This window comes from Triticum urartu, chromosome 4 (genome assembly GCF_003073215.2).
Source record: "Triticum urartu cultivar G1812 chromosome 4, Tu2.1, whole genome shotgun sequence".
Classification (NCBI taxonomy): Eukaryota; Viridiplantae; Streptophyta; class Magnoliopsida; order Poales; family Poaceae; genus Triticum; species Triticum urartu.
In genome coordinates this window covers 360,100,403-360,110,669 of record NC_053025.1, presented here as the reverse complement: position 1 = coordinate 360,110,669, position 10,267 = coordinate 360,100,403, and positions in this window count along the sequence as shown.

Below are 10,267 nucleotides of genomic sequence, written 5' to 3'. Positions count from 1 at the left end.
ATTGTAAGCCAACTATGTCTCTTTTCCCTTATGTATTACATGGGTTGTGTGAAGATTACCTCACTTGCGACATTGCTTTCAATGCGGTTATGCCTCTAAGTTGTGTTTCGACACGTGGGAGATATAGCCGCATCGAGGGCGTTAGACAGGGGTCGCGTGGCGTCGAGGAGGGGCTCCGAGGGGTCCGGTGAGGCAGGCGAGCGGGGAGGAGGCGTGGCGCCTCGTGCGCGCGTGCGCTATCACGCCTCTGCCTACTGGCAGAGGTTAGGGATGACTGGCACCAGGCCAGTGGGCTGGGCTGTCCACTGGGCCGGCCAGATAAGCCCAGGTAAAACTCTCTCTCTCTCCTCTGTTTTCTATTTTCTTTTCTGTAATTTGTTTTGGGTTTAGTTTTAACACCAAACCAATTTATAAAATCCTGAAAATAATTATGTGGCTAGAACTAAAATATACAAAACCATATATAATGTTCCAGAATTATTGGACATATATTAATTATATAAAGAATATATATCCAATGCAAATAGTTACTGAATTAATTCAAAGGCCCAAAATAAATATTTCTGAGACTCCAAAAATATTGGTTTGAGTTTTACCTCTTGCCAATATTTTTATAGCTTGACAGGAACATTTTCTTGGGTTTATTTGAAACAATTTTTAATGTTGATCATTTTTGTAAAAGACTTCTGAGGCTTCCCACTTTCCCCAATTCAACTTTCATAAATATATACATGATGCATGAATGCTTGTGCAACTAGTTACAACCAATTCTAGGGATGTGACGGGTCCCGACCCTTGAGCAAGCTCAGCCGCCGCTGGTATGCCAGGTCGCGGTGCCATGGTCAAGGCCAGGGTGAGGGCAGGAGAGTCGGTAGGAGCTCCTGAGGCGCTATGCTCAGGAGCCCCCCATTTAACGCGCAAGCGAATCACGCGAAAGGAGGGCAAACGGCGAGGCCACCTATAACCGCGCTACGTAGATTCCTGCAGGTTAGTGCGAGGGGAGAATGCAGCTCATAGCCGAGTTTGTTGTCCTACCATTGATCCTTCCACAAGAAGATGAAGGCACTGCGGATCTGGTGAGCTGACATGCACAGAGCGGGCCGCGAGCAAGAGCTTGATCGCACAGGTTTATCAGCGTTGCAGGGACGGACCCAAGCACAAGCGTCGTGCCAGCATGTGAAACCCCCGTTGCGGGATGAGCAAGTGGCTGATCAGCAACGCAGGAGGCCGCGATGGGTAATAACTAGGTAGGCGATAATCATAAAGTAGCTCATGAGGAGAGACAAGCTAGCTTGGATAAATGCAAGAACGATACATGCTGTAGGGACCCACGCGGCCTAGGGATGATGCAACCCGAGGGGCACCCCCAACAGAGTAAGCTAGAGATGCAAAAGGAATACACGTCGCAGGGACAGGCTCGTGCAACTTGGGGATAATGCTGCCCGAGGGGCGCACCCAATTGAACGAATCGGAAAGAGTCACCTGGTACCGTTGCTGAAGGGATGTTGAAGTGGCTGGGGATGCATGCCGAAGGAGTGGCTCCTCACGAGTCGCCCGGGTCCTGAGCCTCGAGAGGCACCGGGGGGCCGGGCGGCTCATGAAGAAGCATCACCATCTCCTCCAGGATTGCGTGGTGCCTGGCCTCCTGAGCCGCCAGAACGCTCCGTGGGTGGCGCTAGAAGGTGACAGACATGTTCGGCAGACCGAATGGCATGCGAACATAGCTGTGAGCTGGACCCTCGCACCGAGCAACGCACGAAGGCCAGAAACACTCCTGGGATGCTGCCCTGTTGAATCTTGGGACACCGACGCAGACGTGTAGCTCATCGTCCTTGCTAGGACGAGGAGCTGCGCCAGGTGGTGGGCGGTGGTTGCCGCACAAGATTCTCGCCTCTTGAAGCTCCTCGGTTGCCTTGGTGATGAACTCCTGAGCACCAGGCACTCCACGCCTTGTGACCTCATGAAGGAAGCATGCGTTGAAGCATGCCTCCACGTGGTGCCCGAGCGCCTCCCTCATGACATTGGCTAGGTTAGAGGCCCTCCAAAAAAGAGCCCTCGAGCCCAGCCTAAGGAGGGCGCCGGGCGCGCCTTCCTATGCGAGAGAGGGAGGCGCCCCATCCGCGGGCGCGCCCAGGGGTACTAAGTTGGTGTTGTGGTTGTGCATGTTGTGGAAGGCGCGGAATGGGTGGTTGGCCTTGAATGACTCGGGGTGATCGTAGTCGCGCTTCATTTCCAGCTCCACCGCGAGCACGGCAGCCCCCTTGTGCTTGACGTCCTTGGTCTTGGCCTTCTTGTCTTCCGGGTCCATGGCTGGAAGCTTGAGTAGGGAGAGGCGTCCCTCCTCAGCTCTCGCGCACTTGGTCACCATGTTGAACATCTCCAGAGCTGTGCACAGGTCCTCATGTATGGAGAGCTCCTCCTTCATCTTGACATCATGGACGCCATCAGAGAATGCTGAGATGATGGCCTCGTCCGTCACCTTTAGGATCTTGAGGCGTTGCTGAAACGTTGGATGTACTTCTACAGGGTCTCCCCTGGCTGCTGCTTGATGCGTCGCAGGTCACCAGTGGCAGGCGGGTGGTCGCGAGTGCCTTGGAAGTTGGCGACGAAGCGCTCGCGCATCTCTCCCTAGGAGGAGATCAATCCCGTGGGCAGGTTCAAGAGCCACGAGCAAGCGCCGTCTTTGAGGGCCATGGGAAACCAGTTCATCATAATTTTCTCGTCGTCATTGGTCCCCTCGATGCTCAGCTCGTAGAGCTACAAGAACTCAGCCAGGTTGGGGTGCCATCGTAGCACGGAGGCAGGTTGGGCTTGAACTTGCCGGGCTAGACAACGCTACGCAGCTTGGGCTAAAGGTATGGCTACCCGCCGTGGTCACCGGATCCCGTCGTGGAGGTGGAGCCTGGTCTTGGTACCCACGCGCCGCCGCCGCAGGCGGCGCACGGTCTTGACGTGGTGGTGCTGGGAGTGCAGGAGCATCTTCTTGCGGCCGCGGGATTTCCCGGCAACTTCCTTCCTCACCCGCGGGCGCCCCATGCGGTGGGTCACACCGCGGGGCCGCGCGTCTTGATGCGAGGGCGACGTCTTGATGTGAAGGTGGCGGAGGTGCTCCATGGGCTACGTCACCCATAGTAGGGGGCGGACGAGGCAGCGAAAGAGACGGTGCAGGAGATCCCCCAGTGGCGCTGACGAGCTCGGCGATGCGGTCCAGCCAGTCCTCGTAGAGGTCCTCGACGGGGCGGTACTGCAGGAGCTCGCGCACCATAAGCAGCGCGGCCTGCGCGTTCGCTGGCCCGCAGCGAGCATGGGACGACAAGCCGGCCGGCATCAACGACGGGGTGGTAGTGCGTCCGTCCCTCCGCACAGAGGGGTGCAGTGTTGAAGCTTGCTGCTCGTTTCCCGCCTGGCCGGTGGCGGCGTTGGCAGCGGGTGATGGAGAGCGACAGGGAGGTCCACCGACGCGCGCCGTCTGGGCGACGCGAGCGGCAAGGGCGGCCCGGCGCTCAGCATGGGCCCGGCGAGCATCAGCCAAGGATGCGGTGGAGCAATGGTGAAACGCCCTCGATGCGGCTATATCTCCCACGTGTCGAAGCACGACTTAGAGGCATAACCGCATTGAAAGCAATGTCGCAAGTGAGATAATCTTCACACAACCCATGTAGTACATAAGGGAAAGAGATACATAGTTGCCTTACAATCGCCACTTCACACAATTACATGAATAAAGCATTACAACATCCAGATACAATCAAGGTCCGACTACGGAACCAAAATAAAAGAAGACTACCCCAAATGCTACACAGATCCCCGATCGTCCCGACTGGGCTCCACTACTGATCAGCTAGAACAAAACAACAAAAAGGACAAGATCTTCATCGAGCTCCTCCTTGAGCTTGGTTGCGTCAACTACACGGTTCAACGGCACCTGCAAGCTAGTTTTGGAAGTATCTGTGAGTCACGGGGACTCAGCAATCTCACACCCTCGCGATCAAGACTATTTAAGCTTATAGGTAAGGCAAAGGTATTAGGTGGAGTTGCAGCAAGCGACTAGCATATATGGTGGCTAAACGTACGCAAATGAGAGCGAGAAGAGAGAGCAAAGGCACGGTCGAAAAACTATGATCAAGAAGTGATCCTAGAACAACCTATGTCAAATATTACTCCAACACCGTGTTCACTTCACGGACTCCGCCGAGAAGAGACCATCATGGTTACACACGCGGTTGATGTATTTTAATTAAGATAATCTTTAGGTTTTCTACAACCGGACATTAACAAATTCCCATGTGCCCATAACCACGGACACGGCTTTCGAAAGTTCAAATCCCTGCAGGGGTGTCCCAACTTAGCCCATCACAAGCTCTCATGGTCAACGAAGGATATTCATTCTAGCGGGAAGACCCGATCAGACTCGGAATCCCGGTTACAAGACATTTCGACAATGGTAAAACAAGACCAGCAACACCGCCCGAATGTTCCGACAAATCCTGATAGGAGCTGCACATATCTCGTTCTCAGGGCACACTCAGATGAGACTAGCTATGAGTAAAACCAACCCTCAAGTTTCCCCGAGGTGGCCCCACAGGCAGCTCGGTTCGGACCAACACTTAGAGAAGCACTAGCCCGGGGGGGTTAAAAATAAAGATGACCCTTGAGTCTGCAGAACCCAAGGGAAGGTGGTAGGTTGTTAGTGCAAATGGTAAAACCAAGGTTGGGCATTGCTGGAGGAGTTTTATTCAAGGCGAACTGTCAAGGGGTTCCCATTATGACCCAACCGCGTAAGGAACGCAAAATCTGGGAACATAACACCGATATGACGGAAACTAGGGCGGTAAGAGTGGAACAAAACACTAGGCATAAGGCCGAGCCTTCCACCCTTTACCAAGTATATAGATGCATTAATTAAATAAGAGATATTGTGATATCCCAACAAAATATCCATGTTCCAAACATGGAACAAGCTCCAATCTTCACCTGCAACTAACATCACTATAAGAGGGGCTGAGCAAAGCGGTAACATAGCCAAACAATGGTTTTCTAGGACAAGGTGCGTTAGAGGCTTGGCTTAACAATATGGGAGGCACGATAAGGCAAGTGGTAGGTATCGCAGCATAGGCATAGCAAAAGAGCAAGCAACTAGAAAGCAAAGATAGAAGTGTGGAAGTGCGTTATATCGACTAGAGGGGGGGTGAATAGGCGATTTTTATGAAAGTCTTCAGAACATAGAAGTTTTGAAGACAAACGATAAAATTAAACCTATTACCATGCAGCGGAAGGTAGACTACACTAGGCAAACCATAGTAAAGTATTCAATGAAGTGAAAGCACAAAGACTAATAGCAGCTACGTAGTAAGGATCAGGTAAGAAGATATTTTGAAGCCAAACAGAACACGCGGTCACTCAGTGAAGACAAATGATAGTGCAAACATACAATGACTTCACAAGGAGTAACAGTAAGTAAAGGGAAGTGAAGATGAAACCAGTGACTCGTTGAAGACAATCATTTGTTGGACCAGTTCCAGTTGCTGTGACAACTGTACGTCTGGTTGGAGCGGCTAGGTATTTAAACCCAAGGACACACAGTCCCGGACACCCAGTCCTGAACACGCAGCTCAGGACACCCAGTCCTCACCGTATTCTCCTTGAGCTAAGGTCACATAGACCTCGCCCAATCACTCTGGTAAGTCTTCAAGGTAGACTCCCGAACCTTCACAGACTTCGTTCACCGGCAATCCACAATGTCTCTTGGATGCTCAGAACGCGACGCCTAACCGGCTGGAGGATGCACAGTCCTCAAGTGTAATAAGTCTTCAGATCACACAGACAAGAAGACTTAAGTGATGCCCAATTCTCTCTGGCTCTGGTGGTTAGGGCTTTATCCTCGCAAGGAATTCTCTCTCAAAGGCTTCGAGGTGGGTTGCTCTCAAACGACAAAAGCCATACTTTCAATCTGAGCAGCCAACCGTTTATGGTTGTAGGGGGTGGGCTATTTATAGCCACTTGGCAACCCGACCTGATTTGTCCGAAATGACCCTGCGTCACTAAGGAACTGACACGTGTTCCAACGGTCAGATTTCAAACTCACACGGCAACTTTACTTGGGCTACAAGCAAAGCTGACTTGTCCGACTCTGGACAAGATTCGCTCTCATATTCTTCACTCGAAGACATAGGTTTTTGGTTTAGGCATCACTTCAGTCATTCTGACTGTTTCTCTTGGACCCCACTTAACAGTACGGTGGTTCCTATGACTCAACACAAAAGAAAAAGAACTACGAAAGATCTAAGTCTTCGAGCTCCATAGGCTTCATATCGTGTCTTCTCTTGTCATAGACTTCAATGTGAATATCTTCATATAGCACCTTTGACTTCAATGTCTTCATACATTTTTAGGGGTCATCTCTGGTAGTAAAACCGAATCAATGAGGGACTTCTACCTGTGTTATCCTGTAATTCTCACAAACACATTAGTCCCTCAACTAGGTTTGTCGTCAATACTCCAAAACCAACTAGGGGTGGCACTAGATGCACTTACAATCTCCCCCTTTTTGGTGATTGATGACAAACTAGTTGAAGTTTTCAACGGGGAATATAATCTGTGAACTTGTAAAGTATAAGGAATTGTCTTCATAAGTTGCAAGGGCTCCCCCTGAAGATGTGCATATAAGTTAATTTGCTTTTGGAATGCAAATGCACATGGCAGGTTGTACTTGTGGAGATCCACTTCAACTTATGATGACAATCCACTATGCATGTGAAAGTATATGAAGATAATGACATGCATAATGGAAAATGGACGTCTGCAGAATGAGCTAAGTGCGGAATTTATCGTCGCACATGCGGAATTTATCTTTGCAAAACAAGGTGGCAAATAAGTAGCAGACGACCATCTGGTTTAAGTGTTACAACTCATAAGAACCAAATGTAGCAAAAACGAGAGTTGTAAGCACGAAGCAAAATATAAAGCACCCGCCCATATGGACCCGCTTGAAGACTATCAATCTCATATGCTTCTCCCCCTTTTGTCAGTAATGAACAAAAAGGTTTGAAGACATAGAGCCTCTACTTGTTCCCATGAGGAGTAGGTGAAGTAGCAGGGTTGTTGGTGTTGTTTGGCGGTGCAGAAGAGCTTGGAGGTGCTGAAGGAGGTGGCGGTGAAGTAGCATCATCTTCTTCCTCAATAATTCTGGTAGTCACTGTGGCAGTAGAGGTAGAGAACTCAGAGTCTTCAAGGGATGGAGTTCCTAGCAGCACAGCCCTTCGAGGAGGTGTGGAGTCAAACTTGAATCTCTCAGAGAAGCCATCCTCTTGAAGATCAGCTTCAGAACACATCATCATGAGCCCTTTCCATGTGCGGCGACAGGTTTCATGGGCAACGAAAGCATTCTTGGTGGCAAGATTTCGAGTGCGATTAACATCCACCAAGAGGCTTTTCATCTGACGCTTCAGCCAGTCATGATGCCTATCCTGTTTCTGATGTAGAGCCACAAGAAGATCTCAGTCGTTGAGAACACGAGTGTGCTTCTTGGGTCTTGGAGCAGTGGCACTGTCAGTGGCTTCAGTGGAAGCAGGGTGTGGTGCACGTGTAGTGCCAGCCAAAGGATACACCTGAGAAACTGCTTCAACGCCTTCAACGTTCTGAGTAAAACTCTGATGGTCTGCATTCTGAAGACTTCGAGGTTGCTTGGTAGGCTCAGAACATATGGCTTCAGTAGACATGTCCACGTCAGGCAAGAAGATCCGATGGTTGCGGGCTGAGGGCTGATACGAGATGGCGGAGTGTAGCTTGATCGGCCGCATGACCCAAGGGGCGTAGAACTTCAAACCAAACAGATCAATGCCTGATGCAGCAAGTTGGCGTATGAAGAAGTCCTGTGCATTGAAGCATTTGCCATGAAGTATATAGAAGACCAAAGTCTTCATTGCACCCTGAAGCTTGGCATTTGGAGAGTGCCCTTTGATAGGCCAGAGAGTTTGCCGGATGATGTGATAGATGGTTCTGGGCAGGTACTCAAGGTCTTCAACGAAGAACTCTATGGGATACGCAGCATCTTGGGGCAATGGCTTCATCATGCTGAGAATTTGACTCATATCAGGTTCTGGCTGCTGAAAGATGCTCTCAATAGCTTCAGCATGCAGCTGACATCCTTGCTCGAAGAGATCGCCAGGAGTGGGTAAGCCAGTGAGCTCAATGATGTCAAATGCATTGGCTTCATGATGAATGTTGCCAGTCATCCACTCCAGGACCCAAGTCTTCGGATCTCTGTTGTACCCTTTGATGTGAAGTGTGGCATAGAATTGTAGCAGCAGCTCTTCATTCCAATGCTCTTCATCAGTAACAAACTGCAGCAGACCCACTTGCTTGAAGCAATCCAATGCTTCTTCTAGACAGGGCAGACCAGCTATAGCTTCAACATCAAGGCGCTTGTGTGGGAAGATGCGACCTTGGTTGTAAAGAATGCAAGAGTAATAGCTTCGCTGAGGATAGCTCCAGAACCGATCAGATGATATCCTTTCCCTTGAGTAGGGGTTCCTGGAGCTATTGAAGAACGTGTTGTCTGCCCTGAAGCCATTGATGTTGAAGGAGCCAGGTGCTGATGCAGGACCTGGAAACCTTGGCAGTCTTGGGATTGGCTTCTGGACCTGAGGCCTGTGCTCAACATGATAGTTGAATTGGGGACCGGCAGCAGACTCAGGAATAGAAGTGGCGGGATCAGTGGCCTCGCTGTCTTCTGAAGCTTTTGCTGGGGAGGGCTCCACATTAGCTTCATTGTTGGTTGTGGCAGCCTCAAGATTTTCATCCTCCACTTGACTAGCTGGAGGGTCGGTCACAGGCACGTTCTCCTGGAGAACTGCTTCTTGGTGGAAGAGGGGAGTGGGATCTTGTGGTACTTCTTCTTCTACGGCTGATGCAGCCGGAATGTCTTCAGCAGAGACTTGAGGCCTTGGACCTTTGCGAAGCCTACGTAACGCAAACAACGCATGTGGAGTTGGAGTGGGCTGGGCCTCATAGTCTTCTTCCTCTTGTGGGCGATCCCCCCATGAAGCATCCTGTGCAATTGGCGTCAGTGGACGACCAATGCTGATGAGTTCGCTGTTTTCAAACTCAGGAAGGACTGCATCATCTTCTACATTGTCATGATGACCAATGTCTTCAGCAGCGATGGGATCATCTGCTGGAATGTCTTCAGCTTCAGGAGCCTCTGTGGAAGCAGGCTCATGAACTGTCAGTTGACGTTCTGCGTCAGGATGAACCATAGAAATGGGTTCAACTATCAAGGGCTCTGTGGGAGCAGCCCGAGCTTTCTTGGTCTTTCTCTTTTTCTTGGTGGGGGCAGTAGGAGAGGCTTCAGAGTGTTTCCTCTTCCTGGCTTCAGCCTCAGCAGTTCTTGTCTTCTTGAGCTCTGAAGCTGTTGACCGGCTTTTTGGCTTCGAGCCAGTCAGTCTAGTTGGGAAGACAATCGGAACTGCTTCTTGCCTTGGTGCATTAGGTTCAGCCATAGCAGGTTTCTTCTTCTTCTTTGCGGCCATCCTGGGGTCGATGCCAGGACGCCCAAGTGCCTTGCGCTTCTCAGCCTCATTATAGGCTTGCACACATCTGTCAGCCAAAGTCTTCATGCGCTCACGCGAACCCTGAGCTTCTGCACGCTTCTTCACAAAGGCTTCCTTGAGCTCGTGCATCATTGTCTTGAAGTTCTTCACTTCTTGCACGCTGAGCTTGGCCATATGCTTCTTGAATTGAGCCTTTTCATAGTCAATCTTCTGCTTCAGTTCAACAATGCGCTGGGCAATAGCAAGTTCTGAAGCAATGGCGCCTTGGAAGGCGACACTGAGGCCAATGGGTAGCTGCAGATCTTCAAAGCTGATGTTGGGCGTGCCAAACCACTTGTTAATGAAGTTGTGGATGATGGTGACATCAAAGAGAGGCAGATCATTAAAGATTTCTGCTTCTTCTTTGCTCTTGATGAGTTGCTCAAGAGCGTCATCTGCAAGATCTTCATCACTTGACAGATCAATGTCGTCGTTGCGCAGAATGGCAGCAGCTGTTAGCTCTTTGCCAGTGTGAGACAGAGGCATCTTGGCCTTCTGGGGCTTGGAGACGCGTGATAAGTCTTCAGACTGCACACTGTCTTCAGGAGGTGTAGTTGCCAATGGCTTCGCCCTTGAGATTTTTGGTGAAGGGGCCGGCTTTGAAGCTTTTGGCTTCTTCAACTGCTTTGGCTTCGGCACTGCAGGCGCGTCATCAGACTCAGTGTCAGCTGCAGGCT